The 23,091-nt window shown below is 39.6% G+C and overlaps 1 protein-coding gene across 1 annotated transcript in view; it reads left to right on the top strand.

Annotated features, from left to right (window-relative positions):
- The window catches only part of LOC139161785 (extracellular matrix protein 2-like), a 76,436-nt gene that overhangs the window by 26,239 nt on the left and 27,106 nt on the right, over positions 1-23,091 (top strand). The window contains exons 2-3 of the mRNA XM_070741375.1: positions 5,912-5,987; positions 17,343-17,636. The gene's annotated coding sequence lies outside the window, so the exon portion shown is untranslated. The remainder of the gene's footprint in view (positions 1-5,911; positions 5,988-17,342; positions 17,637-23,091) is intronic.

Here is a 23,091-nt window from a genome sequence, read left to right as displayed (position 1 = left end):
CTGGATGAGCTATTGCTGGGGGGGGGGGGAGTTTGGGGGGGGCTTGGGGGGGGGTGCATTGAAGCAAACAAGCCAGTTGTTCTCTCTGCTCAAAAGCAGGTCAAGGAGTAAATATTTTGGCTTTCCAAAAACAATTACATAAGAAACTTTCTGGACCTTATTTGACCATGACACCACAATGTCCCTTTTACAAAAATGTATTCATAAAAATAGTTCCAGTGCTATGTAGCAGCCGGTAGCCAGTGCCATTTCTTTCTATGTTGCATTGTTCTAAAATGTCTGATATCCTTAAGAACAACCATATTTGCAGCATCATTCAGATATACATTGAATATTTCCCAAAGCATCTTCTTTACTGGATGGTTCTGTCCAATAATAATAATAATTTAATAATTTATTAATAATAATTTAATAATTAATAATTTAATAATTTATTAGACTTGTCTGCTGCTCCTCTCCGAGGACTTGGGGCGGCTCACAACAACAATAAACAATGCAGTACAAATCTAATGATTAAAACTATAGCTATAGCTATCCTTAAGAAACTGTCAATACTACACAATCATAACCATACTCTTCTTATTCTACAGTGCAATATTCTTTCCCCATCTTTAGAGTCTATTCAAGGGTGCTATATTTAGCGTAAACAGGTGATCTCAGAGGAAGGAGAGGAGGCAAACAGCTTGCAATCTTTTTTATTCTCTGTCTTTACAAAGTGGGAAAGAGAATGGTGAGGATTAATCTCAGAACTGGCACATTCTCAGATGAAACATGAATTGAGCAGCCAGCAGGACAATTGTTGGTTGGTTGGTTGGATTTATATGGTTGGTATGTAAAGTCAGCAAAGAGCAGAGGAGAGAACATAGCAGTGTTCAAAAACAGTTGGGATGACGCAATGGTTAGAGTGCAGCACTGCAGGCTACTTCAGCTAACTGCTAGCTGTAGTTCAGCAGTTCAAATCTCATCACTGGCTCAAAGACTCAGCCTTCCATCCTTCTGAGGTGGGTAAAATGAGGACCCAGATTGTTGGGGGCAATATGCTGATTATATAAACTGCTTAGAGAGTGTTTGAATCTTTCTATAGGCCCACAATAGGTTTATGAAATGTTTTCTATTTATGTCCATAAGATTTCAGTTAATCTTGCCTAACTTGATGCAGTTGACAAGTATTGCACTACTGCTGGTCTAGTGCATCTGAAGATAACAAGAGGAAGAATGTTGCTTGAGATGCTCTCTGTCTTAAGAGAATCTAGGATACAGATTCCTAGGGCATCCATATAGCTTTGTATAGTTCTCTATTTATCCTTGGGCCAATGTAAGGGTTGGTTCTCAGATTGATAAGATTAACCAACAGATTAATTACAAGCTGCATAGAAGATAGAATTATAGGTTTGGTGGGGATTTCAGAGGTCTTCTGGTCCAGGGGTCTCCAACCTTAGCAACTTTAAGCCTGGAGGAATTCTGGGAGCTAAAGTCCTCCAGGAATAAAGTTGCCAGGGTTGGAGACCCCTGTTCTGGCCCAATCCCCTGCTCAAGGTAGGGCTCTTACCTACCTAATCTTCCTGTGTTATTGGTGAATTTCAGTGCACTGCTATGAGAAAAAGATAAACAGCTTTCACCTTAATATTCTATTTATCTTTTGGGGTTAAAGTGCCAATACAACACTGTCATTTTGGCTACTTTTCTACATGATATTGACGATTCATCTCTGTAGACTTCAAGGGGTTCAGAGTATGGGGGGCACTTGGTTAAAGCAGAAGAGTTCTGTTGTGCAGCTCTCACCATCCCAATCTTTAATCAGTTAATAGACAGGCTTTTACATGGAGATATGCTGGTTCCAAGTTGAAAGTTAGTTCAAGTGGAGTTGGAACTCTTGAATGACTGTTCTTCCATTTCAATAAACCTCGCTAAATTCAATGAATTTGTACTGGGGGGGGGGGGGGATTCATCCAGTCCCAAAGGACTGACACCCATATTTGCTGCCTTTGTTTACAATTTATCTGACTCACCCAAAACCCAGAATACTAGCTTCTGTTTTGCCTTTGATGCAAAGAGATTGAATTTGTCTCCTGATGTCTTATCTCACAACAAAACCTTTGGGAAACCCCCCTCCCCTCCCCAAATAAAGCTGAGAGTCCAGAATGTCCTAATCTGAGCCCTGGGGCAATGCCTAATGCCATGAATTTATTTGGACAAAAATTACAGTGAGGCATTTTAAAACAGCTCTTTCAAGAGGCGTTGTAATGGGAACCAGCTGCCAGAGCTATGGGAAAGATGGTTTCTATCAGAGGCACAGGGTCAGGTTGAATGAAAAACAGGAAAGGGGTGGGAATTGGCTCTAAGGTCTTCTGGAACAAAGAATGATAATAAAGTTTAGCTCATTATTCATTCACCTTCCCATCGTACTTCAGAACTGTGTTACTGTCTTTGAAACAAATATTCCTCCAAAGACTGGTTGCTGTTGGCAAGAGCCAAGGGTTCAGCAGGCAGGACCGTCCTTCAGTAAAACCTAGGGGGAAACTTACAAAGGCTTCTCCCCCAGGCTACAGAGCTCAGGGTTGTTGATTTGGCCTGCCCTAATATGAGAGCTGGTCTAATTTATGCTTATTATGCAAAACAAAACATGGCTGTCAATTGAAATTGGAATCTTTCTCTGTATTTTGTGAACTCATTCTCTATTCCAACCATATATTGAAAAGTATTATATGTTAGGGAAAGTTGCATGCAGGAATAAATGCAAATGTCCTTGTGTATTTTTATGTTTCCAGTACAATGTAAGAAGCTTATATTCTATCTTCTTCTATTCTTTCATTGATATATTCTATTACTATATCTTCTTTTCTATTCTTTCTTAGTTATATTTTACTATGAGTATCTCCTCTATAACGTTCATCATGTATTTTACTATGTGTATGTATGTGTGTGTGTGTGTGTGTGTGTGTATATATATATGTCACATGTTTTTTTTTTTTGCTGAATTTGAAAATTAAGGGAGTCAAGGATAGATCTATTTCGGCCTTATTTTGGCCTCATCAGCTAGCCATACCCACTGGGACTTGAACCTGCAACCTTTGCCTTGTAAGGCAGAGAATTATCCTCTAGGCTACAGTATCCAATCCCTTCAGCTCTGCACCAGGGAAGGGTTACATATTTTTGTGTCGAATCATCCACTAAAACCCTCATTGTGTATTGGGCAAAATAAATAAATAAAATAAAATAAATAAATAAGCTGAAGGAAAGGCATTTACAGATGAACATTTGAATAGATGCAGAATAGAAACAGACTGGGTGCGCACAACATTTATTTATTTTTATTTATTGGTTGAGTTTGTCAAACATGTACGAGATAACAGGTATAAGTATAAACATGGACATAAGCACATGAAATTAGTACAAATAAATAGGGACAATAGGACAGGCACGGTAGGCACGCTAGTGCGCTTACACATGCCCCCTTATAGACCTCTTAGGAATGGTGCATTGTCCATGGTAGATGGTTTACATGCTAACTCATAAGCAATGGTTTTACAAAATACAGTACGGCCAATTTAGCCACAAAGTGGTCTAAATCCATAAAATAACTTGGGTTGAAATCTGGTTTCTATCCAAACTTGCACCATCTAGATTCACATTTTTCACAGCCCACATGGCCATTGGCAGCTGTAATCCAGGTTTTCTAGAAGGCATCAGATTGCAGTACAGATGAATAAATTTTATTGTTACATCCATTTTATTGTTACATGCATTTGATCATAAAGTCATAAAGTGAACAAGTTAGCCATTTTACTTCCAGTTAGGTATGCAGCGAAATAAATTCACAGTTAAGAACAGTTATGAATGGGCAGGTTCCTAATAATACTCCTGGGCATGGCTAGTCTAGTGAAGAGAAGGGTCAGGGCAGACGTGAGTTCTGGATCCTTTTGTTGCCAGTTCACTCAGGATTGTGCCGTGTATGCGCCCACATCACATGCACCTGCAGCAATTAAAAAATAGCTTCTGTGCTGTTCTGTTGGGCTCTCTGGTAGAATCCTCCCAAAAATTCACAGGTACAAATTTCAGACACACACATGTTTGAAAATGCAAAACAATGTTCTTTATAATGAAAATTCACTTAAACCAAGCCCTCTTTTGGTATAGCAAAGAGCACTGGTCTCCAAACAAACTGGTAATTTGTACAAGTCCCTTATCAGTCCTGTGATACTTAGCTTGCAGCTCTGAGGCAATTCACAGTCCTTCTTTCACAAAGTGAAACACACTTTGCTCTGGTTTAGTTTCAAAGTGGGGAAAAATCAGCACACAAAAGGTCAAAGTCAGTAAAGCAGTCACGAAACACAATGATCAGATAATCCTCCACAATGGCCAAACCCACAGGCTGCTATTTATAGCAGCCTCACTAATTACCACAGCCCCACCCAACCACAGGTGGCCTCATTTTCTTTGATAATAATCTCTCAGTTGTTGTTGCCTATGCATCACTCTCCGCATGCGTGGCTGTATCATTAACTCTTGTTCTGAATCCAAGGAAGAGCTAGATAATTGATCTCCTTCTGAGCTGTCTGCCACACTCTCCTCCTCCCTGTCACTCATGTCTTCTTGGTCAGAGGAGCCTTCATCAGCAGATTCCACCGGGGGGGTGGCAAAACAGGCCTGCAGCATGTGGATGTCTCCCCCACATCCACAGTCCTTGGGGCAGGAGCAGGGCCAGAGCTAACCACAACATGTGCATGTGCAGAAACAAAATCCAAGATGGCAGCACCCACGGAGACACAGATGGAACCAGCCCCACAACATCATTGCTGAACTAATAACGGTTCTAAAGAACCAGTTAGAACCGTTAGGAACCCACCTGTGGACCACAGGAGATATGGTAGTAGGCTTCCAATATTTGAGGGGCTGCCACAGAGAGGAAGGGGTCAAGCTATTTTCCAAGGCACCCGAAGGCCAGACAAGGGATAATGGATGGAAACTTAACAAGGAGAGATTCAACCTGGAAATGAGAAATTTTCTGACCATGAGAGCAATCAACTAACTTGCCTTCAGAAGTTGTGGGAGGTTCATCACTGGAAGCTTTCAAGAAGAGACTGGACTGTCCCCTGTCAAAAATTATGTAGGGTCTGCTTGATTGGGGGGGTTGGACTAAGTCAGTGTTTCCCAACCTTGGCAACTTGAAGCTATCCGGACTTCAATTCCCAGAATTCCCCAGCCAGCATTTGCTGGCTGGGGAATTCTGGAAATTGAAGTCCAGATATCTTCGAGTTGCCAAGGTTGGGAAACACTGGACTAAGTGATCTACAAGATCCCTTCCAACTCTGGTAATTTGTAATCCTGTTTAGTAGTTTGTGAGTATATACACCAAAGAAATTCCTTGTGTGTCTAATCACACTTGACCGATAAAGAATTCTGTTATTTCTATTAATTTAACCTAGATTATTAAGATCACTAAGAACACAATAACTGTGCCGTGGCAAGTTATTTTTGCTGAACCACACAAGTGGATTCACAGAATATACTAAATCATAAGTAAGCAAGCAAGCGATATTATGGTTTGGCAAATATGTCAGCTCAGTCAAAGAAGTTGAACATTACTGAAATCATGAGTTTGGCTCAGAATAAAAGTTTGTTTTTTTTTAAAAAAAATGTTGCTTTTTATAGACCTGCAGCCTTGTCAAATGGAACTTGCCAAAACTCATTTCAAAATAAAGATACATAAAACTGAGCTACGTAGTTCAAATATAAACTTTAAAAAGAGATATATTTTTTTTGCTGTTAGGCAAGACAAATTATTTCCAAGAGTAGGTAGTTTTTATGACTAGATAATTTATACAGATTAAGCTAATACCACAGTTTATGCTACTTTGCAGAATGTAATAGATACGTTTACTAATCTCAACATAAACTGACTTTTTTCTAGGTGAACAAGGATCCCTGGAGGTACCAAAAATCTTCCCTGACCGAAGAGGATTTTAGCAACTTTCTAAGATCAGCAGGTATAGCCTCAGTTCATGTCACACTACATTTTAAATATTTTTTTAAATAAACAACCATTGGCTAAACTCACTCACCAAGCTAAACTGTACCCCTGAATTTCTAACTCAGATTGTATTATGGCTCAGTCAGTGCAATATTTGAAACTCAACTGCAGGGAACTTAATAATTAATAATTTATTGGATTTGTATGCCGCCCCTCTCCATAGACTCGGGGTGGCTAACAACAATGATAAAAACAGCATATGACAATCCAATAATAAAACAACTAAAAACCCTTATTATAAAACCACACCATGCATAACATGTAATGGCCTAGGGGTATAAATGAGTCTTGAGTAGTTTATGAAAGACAGGGAGGGTGGGGGCAATTCTAATCTCCGGGGGGAGTTGGTTCCAGAGGGCCGGGGCCGCCACAGAGAAGGCTCTTCCCCTGGGGCCTGCCAAATGACATTGTTTAGTCAACGGGACCCGGAGAAGGCCCACTCTGGGACCTTATCGGTTGCTGGGATTCGTGCGGTAGCAGGCAGTTTCGGAGGTAATCTGGTCCAATGCCATGTAGGGCTTTAAAGGGCATGACCAACACTTTGAATTGTGACCGGAAACTGATCGGCAGCCAATGCAAGCTTGCACACACTCTCTCTTTCTGAAATGAAAAAGCCCAGTTCCCATAAATTCCCTGTCCAATAATGCATTGCACGGTCTTCTTGCATTCTGTGGAACAATAGCATACACATTGAACTAATCCTAAATTTTCACTACTGTGCCTTTTGAATGCTGGACTAAAGAGCACACACATGTACCATAAGCCTGCCCCCCCCCCTCCTGTTCTCCATATAATTGTGGGGGTAGGGTTGGAAGATTGTTTTGTCATGTGTATATTATAGTTCTTTCTTTTTGCAACATCATGGTTTTAATGTGCTGTGCCTACTAATCTTCAGTGATTTGTACCTTCCCAGCACCAGGCCCATCTTAATTCTGGCATAGAGTCCAACTTCTGTGGCTGAGGATGAGTAAGAGGTCTTTTAAGCAGTGCGTTGCAAACCTTTGGCAGCCGTGTGATCACCTCCTCCAAAGATTTGTTCTCTTCCCTCCCAGGCTCAAACTTTGTTCTACACACATACAGTACATATACGCCAGCAATTAGGAAATAGGGGGAGGGGAAAAAGCAGTCACCCTCAGCCAGCTGATTCTGAGCTTTGGGTTTTGGAGTCACCAGAAGAATTGGAAGCCAAGACTGGAAATGTTTAAAAGTCAGTAAATGGATAAGATGAAAGGCAGAGTTTCTTAAAGTGCGGTCTGGGGATTTGTGGAGGTCCCCCAAGAACCTCTCATGGGTCCACAAAATCGGAATTATTTGCCAGACATTGAAGCTGTTTGCAAAAAAATTAAAGCAATGTCCTGCTTCTCATTATTATTTTTATTTCTTACAAATTTTAGGCTTTTTTAATGAAAACATGTGTTTGTGTTAATATCAAAAGGGTTTATATTGTTATCTTTTCATAATTCATTAAACATTTTACAATTTTTAAATGTAATACATGTAACTCATGCAAAGTTCTTTCTCCACAATTTTTTAAACTATGAAGGGATCCTGAGAGCAAAAAGTTTAAGAAACACTTATTATTATTATTATTATTATTATTATTATTATTATTAATTAGATTTGTATGCCGCCCCTCTCCGAACACTCAGGGTGGCTAACAACAATATAAAAAGACAATGTAAACAAATCTAATATTAAAAACAATCTAAAAAACTCCAATTTAAAAAACCACTCATACATACAAGCATACCATGTATAAATTCTATAAGCCTAGGGGGAAGAGAAATGTAAAGGATTTCTTAAAGCAGTGTTTCCCAGTCTCAGCAACTTTAAGATTCCAATTCCCAGAACTTTATAGTCGACGCATCTTTAGGTGGCCAAAGTTGAGAAACACTGCCTTAAAAATAATGATCGCTACCATCCAGTTAAGATCTAACTAGGGTGCATGTGTATGTGTACAAATCTTTTCCTTATATTCCCCATAAAAATTCATGGAGCAGTTGATATTTGTTCTGCAAGGCAAAGGAAGTAGGCCTAATGTCAAACTTTGTATTTAGCTTGGAATGACATATTGTGCCGAGCCTTGGAGAATATAATTATGGTGTCTGAATCAATCATAGCTGGCTGGGTTTCCACAACATACAAAGCTACAGTTTACAAACGGTAATGGTTAAGTCCGCATAACACATTAAACCAAAACCAAACTAATCCTATTAGGACCCATAACATGGGAACAGTTGAATATCATATTGCTGAGTCCTTCACGCAAAGTCAGAAATGTAATATTTATTTGGGCTAAGGGCCTCGTTTGGGTTAGAATAAATTCCTGAGGATGGCAGTCCACAGGTTCAATCAATAGCAACCAATAATCCATTTGGATATAAATTAAACCTAATACATGACTACTTCCATAAATTAATAGTTTTCCCCTTCTGTTGCAAACTGATGACAATCTTTGTTTTTTTATAATAATAAACTTTATTAATTTTTCATAAAAAAGACAAAACTGACAAACATACATTTAACATAAAATTGGGGTTGCAATTTCCCCAGTTATTCTAGAAGTCAAATTTCCATACAGAAAAAAGAATACCTTATTAATACTTTAAATCAACTTATTACTTTAAATGAAAAGAAGAAATTTTGTTTAACCTTGTATAAAAAAACCCTTCATATATAAACTAAGTAGAACGCAAAATTTAAGTCATAACCATACTTCTACGTTTCTCACATAAGTTTTACTTTTACTTCTTCTTCTTATCTATCCATATATACACTTTATTCCAAATTGCATAAAATTCTGATTCCTCTTGGTCTTTTAACCGTCTTGTCATCATATCCATTGCAATCTAATATTTTCTTAATAACCTCTTCCTCTTTGGGAATATTTTCCCCTTTCCAATTTTGCGCATATACTATCCTGGCCGCTGTGATGACAACCTTTGGAAGATGTAACACTATAGGACCATATGCAGCCCTTGTGCTGAAGACGATTCCTACCCTCAAAACGTCGCTACAGAGCACTGCACACCAAGACAACTAGACACAAGAACAGTTTTTTCCCCGAACGCCATCACTCTACTAAACAAATAATTCTCTCAACACTGACAGACTTTCTATTAAATCTGCAGTTCTATTTCTACTAGGTTTTTTTCATCATTCCTATCACCCTTTTCCTCCCACTTAGGACTGTATGACACTAACTTGTTGCTTGTATCCTAAGATTTTTATTAATATTGATTGTTTCTTCATTGCTTATTTGACCCCTATGACAATCATTAAGGTACCACATGATTCTTGACAAATGTATCTTTTTCTTTTATGTACGCTGAGAACATATGCACCAAGACAAATTCCTTGTGTGTCCAATCACACTTAGCCAATAAAATTCTATCCTATTCTATTTAGGACTTTCCTATTCCATTTTCCCCATCCAGTTCATATATGAGGAGGAAGTTCTGTAGGAGTAAAATGGTTGGAATGACAGATGGCAAGAAGAAAAGGCATTATTATTAATTTAATCCCTCAAAGGCAGTCCCTTTCCCTCTTTCCGTAGATTCTGCAGAATGAGAAGGACTGAAAGACACTTCCTCCTCTGGGATGAGCAGCATGAGACTTGTGAGGGAAAGTGCCCTAGTTATATTTGACTTATGCCATGAATAAATTCAAAAAGCAGCAACACGTGACTTTTTGTCTCTTGCAAGTATGCTTAAGCTGTCGGAAACAGGGCTTTCCCTGTACGACAAAGATAACAATCCATCGTTTCTAGTTTGAGCTGGAAAAAAAATACCACTTGGGGATGCAGATATTATTTGTTTTCTTGTTAGTTTGTTTGTTTGTTTGATTGATTTGCCATCCATCTCACCTCAAGGAGTAAAAGGGTTGCAGGTATAAATGGATTGGTTCCCAGTTTCATGGAAAAATCATGGTAGCCCAAGGTTACGCAAATCCAATTGTGCCAATTCAACTTTTGCGTTTTTTATTAAGGAAAGTATGAGGAAGTCATGGTTAGGATGAGAGCAAACAAAGCAAATATTTCTTGCAAAGACAACCATTTTAATATTTAGCTATTATAGGCAACGATGGCCTCTTTATGATTTATGGACTTTAATTCTTAGAATTCCTGAGGCAGCCATGCTGGCTTCAATTCCTAGAATTCCTGAGCCAATCAAGGGTGTATGTCAAGGGTGCTCTTGGACTATGTTGGAATAGGGGGAAATCATATTTTAACGCCAAAACAGACAAGGACAACCTAAGCACTTGGTGGGTTGGAGCTGCTTCAGTTGGACGTCCTAATGCAAGAGATGTTATTATACTATTCCTCCAAGGAATGTAAGTAATATTGACCTAATGTTCTCTGAAATACTAAAACAACAGGAATAAGGAATGGTGGAAACTTGGTGTGCTTCAAAGGAATTGTCAGTTGTGCTACACAGGGGACCCCAACCTTGGTTCCTCCCAGGAGACGTCATTGCTTTCCTAATCATGTCAGTTTGCCTTCTTTTTGCCTTTTATCCTTCCAGACAGCCATGTAAATGGGAAAATATTGGACAGAAAATTAGGAGTTTATTTGAGAAGATTTCACCAACTAAAACTGAATGATAGATCAACGATTACACAGATTGAAAGTCATCCATCTTTTTTACGATAGGAAGTTTCTTGGTCTGGTAAATAATTAAAAGCCATGCAGTCTATTGGTTAAGCCAAAGAAGAAAGTTAAGAAATGGAATGTTTCTCAGAATTTTTCTCATCCACAATCTTTGCTACAGAAGCAGAGGTAGATTGCCTGTATTTCTACTGGTTCTGTTAAGATGACATGTGTCCTAATCTCCCCTGTCTAAATTAGGTAATCAAACTCAATGGTGGCTTACACATTTCTAGGAAAACAAGTCTAAAATAACTCCATGTGGTCCACACCCTTTTTTTCTCATTTGGATACCAGATGCCAAGCATAATCATGGTTTGGTGTCTCCTTGCTTCAGGAGATACAAATGGATCCACTTTTATATGTTACGTCAGTATGGGAGATTCCTTCAAAAGAACCTCCACTAGATATTCAATGGCCAACACCAAGCAGAGCATGAATGCCCCACCTCCTGCAGGAGCCTTGACCAATAATCATCACTGGTGCTTAGTGAGACAGATACTGACGTCAGTAGTCACAACCTTGGCCCAGGCTGACTTAGCTCTGGGAATATCATGTCTCCTTGTTGACAGAAACAGTTCATGGATTTCTGGACAGTAGCTGGCTGTGTGCACTCACAGAAGCAGCCATTCATGAATGTGTGGGACCTCGGAGCCTGGCCAAAGACTCATAGAAAAAGTCCCCTGTATTAGGCAGGTTGGATTCCCAACTGGTGGTAAATCGCCGAGCGCCCTCAGGACTGCTAGAGTGTTTGCTCCCTTTGTTTGGCTTCTTCTTTCCTCCCCCTCATCAAAGTTGAGGGGAAGAAGAATATAAAACCTCTCACTGTACAGGGTGATACGGGGAGTTGAGAGATCCCGACCTGGAAAATAGCAGGCTTCCATTGAGAAGAGTCGAGCCATGATGAGGTTCTTTTTCCTTGGTCTCTTTGTTTTGGTCCTCTGGGCTCCCACTTACTGGGCTGTCAGACACAAGCCCAAACATCCAGTAGAGGACCTGAGTTCCTCATTCTCTCCCGATCTAAAGATGTCAGCCCATCCAGTGGAAAGCCAAAGGCAGCTGACGGAGAATGAGCTAAACCTGGGAAAGGATGTGGAGCAAGGTGAGTCATGGAAAAAGTTGGGCTGGATGGTAGGAACTTAAAAGGGAGGGGCTTCAGGCAAAAAGAAGAAGTTGTGAGAAAAATAATGGGGTGAGATATGTTAGATTCACCCATAATAGAAGAGGTGAGTCACAGGAACAATTCATCACCTTTATTGTCTGTTAGCTATAACTAATATGGACGGTTGGCAGGTTGCAGGGAAGCCGCTTTTAAGGGCTTCCCTGATACCTACTAGCCACTGACAGCAGTTTATTTCTCCTGCTGCTGAATTAGCCAATCACTGGCGGCTATGCAAATTCGTACTCCATATGTCAGTATGCAACACCTCTCCCCTCTTAGTTTCTGTCATGTCCAATCCAGAACCGATGCAGGTCATGTAGTCGTGTAGGTAAACGGGGCTGCATGATTGTTCTTCTGATTCCTCTGAGATAAGTACTACATTGAAGTGGGGGACCACACTGAGGATGCTATACAGTAAGTACAGTGTTCCCTCGATTTTTGCGGATTCGAACTTCGCGAAAAGTCTATACCACGGTTTTTCAAAAATATTAATTAAAATATAGGGTTTTTTCCCCTATACTGTGGTTTTTCCTGCCCGATGACATCATATGTCATCACCAAACCTTCGTCCACCTTTAATAAATATTTTTTAAAATAAACTTTAATAAAGAAACATGGTGAGTAATAATCTAAATGGTTGCTAAGGGATGGAAAATTGCAATTTAGGGGTTTAAAGTATTAAGGGAAGGCTTGTGATATTGTTCATAGCCAAAAATAGTGTATTTACTTCCGCATCTCTACTTCGCGGAAATTCAACTTTCGTGGGCGGTCTCGGAACGCATCCCCTGCGAAAATCGAGGGAACACTGTATTCCATAATGCTCTGGAGTAGACCTGGGGCCACACTGACCCCAAATTGCAGATGGTTGCACTTAAGTGCTCCCTGGTGTGTCACTATTATCCGGGCTTCTGCTGTGGCTGCATCCACAGGCAGTTACTGGTATGTTTGGGCCAAATCAAATTTGGCAAAAAAATTCCCCGTTGCCCAGCAAGTGCAATAGTTGTTGCACAATGGGCATATAGGGTATGCTTTGGGCTGTAAGGCTTTGTTTATGGTCCCCTTATAGTCCGTGCAGACTCAAATCAACCCATCCGGCTTCATTGGGGTTACAATGGGGGTCTCAACTGGTTCCAAGACTCCTTGGGCGATTAGTTTGTCAAGTTGTTTGTCCACATTTATTTATTTATTTATTGGATTTGTATGCCGCCCCTCTCTGAGAACTTTGGTTAGAGCGTGAGTGGGACTCTTCAGGGTTTAAGTCTAAATAGGGGTAACAATGGGGTCTAGGTTAAACGATATGGGCTTGCTCTTATATTTGCCTAGACTCCCATAAAAAGATGTTCTGGAAATTGGCTAGAAGTTTGTCCAATTTGTCCCCCGCGATGTGATTCAGCCCTGTGATGCCAAGTCATTTGAGCCATTCCACTCCCAGCAGGGTCGGTCTGTATCCTTTTACAAGGGTTAAGGGGAGCTTCCCTCTGAAGTCCTTGAAGCTAATCGTCCATGCTGTGCACTCGAATGGGATTTCCCTGGAAATCGTTTAGGTGAATGTTTTGGGGTTTCAGTTGTTGCCTTGTGATACTTTCCATTTATTTATTTATTGGATTTGTATACTGCCCCTCTCCGAGGACTCGGGGCAGCTCACAACATATCAAAAGAACATAGCAAATGCATCTAAAGATCCAATTAATATGATTAAAAAGACTTTAAAAACTCCAATATAGTTTAAAGCATTCATCATCATTCATTCAACAAAACATACTAAAGCATTTGTTGGTCAGGGGGCTAGGGTCTAATGGCCCCAAGCCTGGTGGCATAAATAGGTCTATAAACTTTTATGGAAGGCAAGGAAGGTGGGAGCAGTGTGAATCTCCAGGGGGAGCTGATTCCAGAGGGCTGGGGCCCCCATAGAGAAGGCTCTTCCTCTAGGCCCTGCCAAACGACATTGGTTGATGGGACCCTGAGGAGGCCGACTCCGTGGGACCTGACTGGTCGCTGGGATTTGCTGCTTTTGGCAGTGGCAGCAAATAAACTGAATTACTTTCCAGGTTTGCTTTATATTACTATATTTCATCTGTATCCATCTTTCTTCTTTCCACTTCCCTCTTTCTATCTCAGGCGGCTATTCCGCCTCTACTACCTACTTTCTTACTCCTTCTCTGTCCTTCTACTACCATTCCCTTCTCCTTCCTCCTTCTTTCTACTCTTTCTCTACTTTTTCCCCTTTCTCTCCTTCCTTCCTACTTCCCATCCACCCTCTAAATCAGTGTTTCCCAACCTGGGCAACTTGAAGATATTTGGACTGCATTTTAGGAGCAGCACTGGTTGTGGCAGTACAACCTGAGGCACTTGCCGTAATTCCACGCGTGATGTCAGTTTCTGGAAAGAAGTCCTCTAGATCAGTGTTTCCCAACCTTGGCAACTTGAAGATATCTGAACTTCAACTCCCAGAATTCCCCAGCCAGCATTTGCTGGGAGTTGAAGTCCAGATATCTTCAAGTTGCCAAGGTTGGGAAACACTGCTATAAATCCATCGCAGGGAAGCCACTTTTAAAGGCTTCCCTGAAACCTGCTAGCTACTGACAGCAGTTTTTTTCTTCCGCCACTGGATTAGCCAATCAGCAGCTGCTATGCAGATTTGTACTCCATATGTCAGTACGTAACAAGATAGGTGGCCACAAAAGCTACCAAAGTGTATTACATCAAACCACCATTTGTAGATAAAGCTAACTTTGAAAGCTACTCTGTTTTCTACTCTGTCCATCCTTCCTGCTCCTCCCTTTCCTACTCTTAATGTGACCATCCACACTGTTCCTTGCCTACTCATCAATTAACTCTAACAATAACTATATGGTAACAAATAGAGTGATTCCACTTGTAACATAGAGTTAGTTCTACATGTTGTAGCCGGAGGCTTCACAGAATTCCCATGCCTTTAATTAAAATGTTTATATTTTCTAGTTTAACTTCAATGGCAGGTAAAAATTAGTGGAAAATGCCTGCTAATTGCCTTGTGAGTAGCATAATTATTAGGTTGAAACTTTAAACCCATTTATTTATTTATTAAACAAATTTATATAGTTGACCAACTCACACACAGTGACTCCATTTACGATGGAGTAAAATACATAAAACAGTGTGGCAAACATAAATAATAACAACAACAACAACAATAATAATAATTTTTTAAGATTTGTATGCCGCCCCTCTCCACAGACTCGGAGCACACTGTTACTTTTTACTAATCACATAGATTTTATTTCTATAATTATTAGGGTTTTTTCATTATATTATTCTAAGTAAAAACAAAAGGTATTGCTTTGTAATATAAAATTAAATGCAAGAAAATTGGTAACCACAAGGAAAAATAAAGTGATGTTGAAGCAATTAAGGAAAGCTATTTATGCTATTAGAAACACACTATTCGTCAGTTTAATCCTCAGCCCTGAGCAAAGAAAGTAGAAAATATTTGAAAACAGTTTCATTATTGGCAACAAATTTTGCTGAATATACTTTACTTGTTATTAAATAATATGTAAAGATATTGGCCAGTTCAGCGTGCAGGACGCTGTTGGTACATAGCTCTATATTATGTGATATATGAGTGCTTCTATTTTAATTTTGCATTCAGTAAACTATAGGTAAACAATCAGCATTGAGCAATAGCTGAGCACAGAGCCAAAGAATTAGTACAATTCTGGATTTGCTAATCTGATTTTTTTTTGTTTATTTTAGAAAAAAAAAAGTCTGGCCTTCCTTCTACATCCCCTTTCAGTGCCTGGCTTGGATTGTTTCTGGATGAGTCCCATCTCGTGCAGGACTAATTTAGTAAATAAAGTCTAGAAACTCCTTGGGATCAAGATTGTGGGAAAGGTTATAATTTTTGGCCATTAAGTCCAACCTCTATTCAATTCAGGAACCAAATTCAAAGCTTCCCAGACATAAGGCTCTCTGGTCTCTATTTGACTCTATTCAGCAAAGAGGATAATTGTCTGGATAATAGAGTCTATTGTCAGCTTCAACAAAAGTCTAGGAGGAATAAATTACAAGACCTTTTTAATTCAAGTTATATTTCCTTCTAGATCAGTGATGGCGAACCTTTTTTTCCTCGGGTGCCGAAAGAGCGTGTGCACCCGCTATTGCGTATGCATGAGTGCACACACCATAATTCAATGCCTGGGGAGGGCGAAAACAGTTTTCCCCTCCCCCAGAGGCCCCCCGGAGGCCAGAAATGGCCTGTTTCCCAACTTCTGGTGAGCCCAGTAGACTCATGTTTCACCCTCCCCAGTCTCCAAAGGCTTCCCTGGAGCCTGGGGAGGGTAAAAATGCCCTTCCCTATCCTCCTGGAGGTTCTCTGGGAATCCAAAACACCCTCCCAGAGCCTCTGTGCAAGCCAAATATCAGCTGTCCAGCACACAACCCAAGAGAAGAGCCTTCTCTGTGGCGGCCCCGATCCTCTGGAACCAGCTCCCCCCCGGAGATCAGAACTGCCCCCACCTTCCTTGCCTTTCGTAAAGTTCTTAAGACCCATCTTTGTCGTCAGGCATGGGGGAACTGAGACATCTCCCCGGGCCTATACAGTTTATACGTGGTATTTTTGTGTGTATGCTTGCTTTTAATAATGGGGATTTTAGTGTTTTTTAAATTATTAGATTTGTTCTTACATTGTCTTTGTTATTGTTGTGAGCCGCCCCGAGTCTATGGAGAGAGGCGGCATACAAATCTAATAAATAATAATAATAATAATAATAATAATAATAATAATAATAATAATACAGTGTTCCCTCGATTTTCGCGGGTTCGAACTTCGCGAAAAGTCTATACCATGGTTTTTCAAAAATATTAATTAAAAAATACTTCGTGGGTTTTCCCCCTATACCACGTTTTTTCCCACCCGATGACGTCATATGTCATAGCCAAACATTTGTCTGCTTTTAATTAAACATTTTTTAATAAACTTTAATAAATAAACATGGTGAGTAATAATCTAAATGGCTGCTAGGGGAATGGAAAATTGCAATTTAGGGGTTTAAAATGTTAAGGGAAGGTTTGTGATACTGTTCATAGCCAAAAATAGTGTATTTACTTCTGCATCTCTACTTCGCGGAAATTCGACTTTCGCGGGCGGTCTCGGAACGCATCCCCCGCGAAAAGCGAGGAAACACTGTAATAATAATAATAATAATAATAATAATAATAATAATAATAATAATAACAACAACAACAACAACAACAACAACACAAATGCATGTTGTAGCTGAGCTAGGGCAATGGCTTGTGTGCCAGCAGATATGGCCCCTGTGCCATAGGTTCGCCATCACTGCCCTACACCATGGTCCTGCCAGTCGGCATTGCTTGGCTGATGGGACCCGGAGAAGGCCGACCGTGTGGGATCTAATCGGTCGCTGGGACATGTGAGGCAGAATATAGAGGACATGAGGGTATATTAAAAGAAAGAAAGAAAACAATTTCACTAAATTGCATTTTCTTGCTTCTTTTTCTAGAGCCCTCCAGATCTGCCACCACTAGAGTGAAACTTCCCTGTGTCGGAAAGGAGCTGCCTCGGAGAGGAAGGAAGAAGAGTGCCTTAAAGAGAAAGGCCCCCATTCATCTCCGCCAAGATGACCAGACATGGAAAAAAGGAGACAGAGCTAAGAAGGAATCTGTCAGATTTGGGAAGAAAGTGTTGGGCGTTAAGAAAACAGAGAGCGGGGACGTGTTGCATGCTGTACCAGAAGCTACTGGCCTAGAGACCAACAGCAGCCTTACCCAAGCAAGAAACAGATATGAGCCAGAAGGTATGAATGGAACATAAGCTGTTATGAAAAGGAGTAAAAATCAGCCTCTCAGTTAGCAATAGCATTTAGACTTATATGCCGCTTCATAGTGCTTTTACAGCCCTAAACCCAAGCGGTTTACAGAATCAGTCTATTGCCCCCAACAATCCAGGTCCTCATTTTACCCACCTCGGAAGGATGGAAGGCTGAGTCAACCATGCACTCTAAGCACTGCACCACCCCGGCTCTAACCTGCAGTTAACCTGCAGAACTTCTATTTTCAGCTTAACACCCTAAATGTAAGATACAAGCTTAAGTTTATTAGAGGTATAAATCCAACAAAATTTAGTGAGATTCACTTCCGAGCAGTTATTGCTAAAGGTGATCCCTCCCGTGATTCCCCCATTATCTATAAAGGGGTCCATTTATTATTCAAGGCAATGAATTTAGAGAGCTAGTTTTGGGTGGCGATTAAGGCACCAGGCTAGAAACTAGGAGACCATGAGTTCTAGTGCTACTTTAGACACAAAGCTAGCTAGGTAACTTTGGGCCAGTAGTAGTAGTAGTAGTAGTAATAATAATAATTATTATTATTATTATTATTATTTATTAGATTTGTATGCTGCCCCTCCCTGAAGACTCTAAGAAGCTCTAAGAAACAGGCAAAGGCAAACCGCTTCTGAAATCTTGCCAAAGAAACTGCAGAGTTTGTCCAGGCAGTTGCCAGGAGTCACATACACACACACATACACACTCTCACATCCTGACATATGACTCCTTATGTTCTCACACATTTGGAACATCAAAAGATTGCGTCACTCTCTGAATGGTTCTTAATGTTTACAATTAAGACGCTGCCGGATTTCTAATCTGCTTTAATTATTGTGCTTGAATACAAAATCAAAGACTGTTGGTTCTTCGGGATCAATTAGTTGGAAAAGGGGAAATGATTTCATATATCTAGAGTTGCCAGTTGCCTGGCAAGTGGGCAGCTATGTAAATGGAACAAACTAACAAATAAATAGCGAGAGAGGCTTGTTTGTGCATGAATCAGAAATAAATTCAACATAGAACCATCACAGCAATGTGATGGGTGTTTGTTCCTACTGTCTGCTTTCTAATGAGAATTTTGCAAGTATGTTTTCTATGAAAAAAACCACCCAGCCAGCAGATACTTTTCCTTGGAAGAGCAATTTCCTTGTGGCTGATAGTACATTGGCAAAGATCCAACACATTTATTCATTTATATATCTATTTTTCTCCAAGGAATTTAAGGAGGCATACATCGCTTGTCTCCTGCCATTCTTTTTCCCTAACAAACATGCAGGGTTTACTGGCTCAATTGAGTGGGGCATGGAACCTAACTTTCCTCCCACAGCCCCTTTGAGTTCACTAGGTCAGTATTAATGTCAGCAATTTGGAGAGGTGTGGGTTTCATCTCCCAGAATGTTCCCACAAATGGTGGCTGGAAAATTCTGGGAACTGAAATCCATACGACTTAATTGTGACGAGATTGAGAAACGCTGCTCTAAGTGCAATTGGTCAATTATTCATCTTCAAACGTGTCCTGATTTTAATAGATGGCTCACCCTGCATATTGTGTACTGGGCTTCAGTAGGCAAGAAACAGACCATAATAGATATAACAACATTTATTGACTGAAAACTGTAACTGAGGAGCAGCAGGCAATGCCTGTAATTTATACTCTGGGCCCACAGGGTCTTAACCAATCATAATACTGTACTTGAAAAACTTGCCCAAATACTGTATGAATGTTCAAAATTTTCCTCCAAAACAGTTGAAGCTAACAGTTAGGTTCAACTAGACCAGTCATGGGCTCTTCCTCCCCATGTGGGGGGACACTGTCCAGCCAGGGGAAATGGCCCGGGAATGGCACACTAATAGATTTTGGCTCAAGAATGGCACAATGGACAGATTTCCAGGCCAAAATTCGTTAGTCTTGCTTGCGCTCACGAGATTTCAGCTATTTTTGGTGTTTTTTGCTTCTGTGCATGCATGGAAGCAAAAATTTAATTAATTTAATTTAATTTATTAGATTTGTATGCTGCCCCTCTCCAAAGACTCGGGGCAGCTCACAACAATAGTAAACAATATATATAACAAATCCAATAATTAAAAATTCTATCTAAAAACCCTTATCATTAAAATAACCACACAACCCAATCATACCATACATAAATCTTATAGTAAGGGGATACATCAGTTACCCCATGCCTGGCATATAGGCATATAGGTGAAAATAACTGAAACCTTACAAAATTTGGCTTGTTGCGCACACACAGGAGCCAAATCTCATGCAGGGCACGCACATGCATGTGTCGGGAGTGTGCCCGCCCGCGCCGGCTGTTGAGGACCATACAGTTAGCGCAGTAAGTGGCTGCCCAATATTGATCTAGCGGTTACTTTCACGTTAGCACAAAACCGTTGGAGTTAACAGTTAGGGTCATCTAAAGGTTAGTTTCACTTTAGCACAAAACCGTTGGAGTTAACAGGGTCATCTAAAGGTTAGTTTCACTTTAGCACAAAACCGTTGGAGTTAACAGTTAGGGTCATCTAAAAGTTAGTTTCACTTTAGCACAAAACCATTGGAGTTAACAGTTAGGGTCATCTAAAGGTTAGTTTCACTTTAGCACAAAACCGTTGGAGTTAACAGTTAGGGTCATCTAAAGGTTAGTTTCACTTTAGCACAAAACCGTTGGAGTTAACAGGGTCATCTAAAGGTTAGTTTCACTTTAGCACAAAACCATTGGAGTTAACAGTTAGGGTCATCTAAAGGTTAGTTTCACTTTAGCACAAAACCGTTGGAGTTAACAGTTAGGGTCATCTAAAGGTTAGGGTCATCTAAAGGTTAGTTTCACTTTAGCACAAAACCGTTGGAGTTAACAGTTAGGGTCATCTAAAGGTTAGTTTCACTTTAGCACGGCTTAACACCATTATATATATTTAATACATAACACCACATCTTCCAGAAAAAATTGCTGCGTGCATAACAGTTGGTTAGAATTCATACCAATTAGCCCGTACCATTTTGGTAACAGTTAAAACAGTCCAATTAAATCCAAATCGTTTGGACAACAGACTGAAAATAATCTGTGCAGATCACAAAAATTCAACAGCGAATGAAGCAGCTCTAAGACTTCAGGGACCATTTAGAGTGAACTGAAAAAGTTCAACTGAGCAGTTTCCACTGGAATTCTTCAACAGCTATGCTGGGCTTCTAGAGGAGAATGCCTGTTTAATTACACTCTATGTTCAGGTTGAATAAGGATGACAGTACTTAATTAGCTCTGATGTCATTCATTAAATGCTAGGCTCTGCATTGGCCAAGAAGGGTTCCAGGCATCAGGTTCCAAAATACAGTGGTACCTCTACTTACGAACTTAATTCGTTCTGTGACCAGGTTCTTAAGTAGAAAAATTAGTAAGAAAAAGCAATTTTTCCCATAGGAATCAATCAATAAAAGCAAATAATGCGTGTGATTGGGGAAACCATAGGGAGCATGGAGGCCCTTGTTTCCTCCCAGGAGATTCCTAGAGAGGCCCCACGGAGGCTTCTCCCCACCTTTTCAGGCCCTGTTTCCTCCCAGGAGATTCCTAGAGAGGCCCCATGGAGGCTTCTCCCCGCCTTTTCCATCCCTGTTCCCTCCCAGGATATTCCTAGAGAGGCCTCACGGAGGCTTCTCCCCGCCTTTTCCGGCCCTGTTTCCTCCCAGGAGATTCCTAGATAGGCCCCATGGAGGCTTCTCCCTGCCTTTTCCGGCCCTGTTTCCTCCCAGGAGATTCCTAGAGAGGCCCCATGGAGGCTTCTCCCCACCTTTTCCAGCCCTGTTTTCTTCCAGGAGATGTTTAATCCATAGTAATTTAGTGGCTTGATGGTATATTTCTAAGTTGGGTAAACCGAATCCTCCTCTTATTCTTAGATCTTGTAGGGCTTTCATGTTTATCCTTGGTTTTTTATTGCACCAGATAAATGTAGAAATAATGTTATTTATTTTGGTGAAGAACGATTTGTTTAATTGTATTGGTCCTGTTTGGAAAAGATAGAGCCACCTTGGAAGTATATTAGACTTTATTGTATTGATCCTTCCCATTAAGGATAAATTTAAGTTTGACCATTTTTCTAAATCTTCTTTTGTTTTAGTTAATAATTTCATATAATTTAGTTCTTTCAGCGAAGAATACCTTGTCGTAAACCAAATTCCTAGATACTTAATTTTTTTTTCTATTTGGAAGCCTGTTTCTTTTATTAGTAATTTATTTAAATCTTGATTACAATTCTTGGTTAATATTTTAGTTTTATCCCTATTTATTTTTAAGCCGGCCACTTTCCCATAGTTCTCTAGTTCTTTTACTAAATGTATTATTGAGCTGACTGGGTTTTCTAAGAAGAAGACCAGGTCATCGGCGAAAGCCTGTGTTTTATATATTTGCTGTTTAATTTGAGTGCCTTGTATTGATGATTCCCCTCTAATTCGGTTTAATAAAATTTCTATGGACAATATGTATATTAAGGGAGATAGTGGACAGCCTTGTCTCACTCCTTTTTTAATATCGAATGTATTTGTTAAATCTCCGTTTATAATTATCCTTGCCTTTTGTTTGGAGTATATTTTTTTAATTGTATTTTCAAAATTCTCTCCTAAATCCATAATATTTATTAATTTTTTAAAGAAGTTCCAATTGAGGTTATCGAAGGCTTTCTTGGCATCTAGAAACAGCATTGCAAACTCCTTATCATTATGGCTTTCATAATATTCTAGCATATTTAATGTAATTCTTATATTATTTCTAATTTGTCTGTTTGGCAGGAAACCATTCTGATCAGAGTGTATTATTTTGTTTAATATTTTTTTAAATCTATCTGCTATAATTGACATATAAATTTTGTAGTCTACGTTTAACAGAGATATTGGTCTATAGTTCTTAATATATTTTGGATCTGTTTCTTCTTTGTGTATCAGTGTTATATTAGCTTCTTGCCATGATGCCGGGCATTCACCATTTGTTAACATTTTATTATAAATTTCTAATAATAATTCTCCCGTTATATGGAATGTTGCCTTATAGAATTCAATTGGGAAGCCATCTGGGCCTGGTGTTTTGTTGTTATTCTGTTTCATAATTATTCTTTCCAATTCTTCTTTTGTTATTTCTTTGTTTAACATTTCTTTATCTTCTTTACTTATTGATTTAATTTTACATGTCTCTAAGTATTTTAATATATCTCCTTCCTTAATATTTTCTTCACTGTACAGTTCTTTATAGTATTCTAATGCTATTTCTTTCTTTTTTTCTGATTGGTAATGTGTTATTTCTTTTTTATCTATTAATTGTTGGATTAATTTCTTCTCTCTTTCTTTCCTCAATTTATATGATAGCCATCTGCCAGGTTTGTTTGCGTGTTCAAATTGATTTTGTTTTACTTCTCTTAGTTTCTTTGTTACTTCTTCTATCTC

Source organism: Erythrolamprus reginae, chromosome 2 (genome assembly GCF_031021105.1).
Source record: "Erythrolamprus reginae isolate rEryReg1 chromosome 2, rEryReg1.hap1, whole genome shotgun sequence".
In the NCBI taxonomy this organism is placed as follows: Eukaryota; Metazoa; Chordata; class Lepidosauria; order Squamata; family Dipsadidae; genus Erythrolamprus; species Erythrolamprus reginae.
This window is presented reverse-complemented; position numbering and strand designations above follow the sequence as displayed.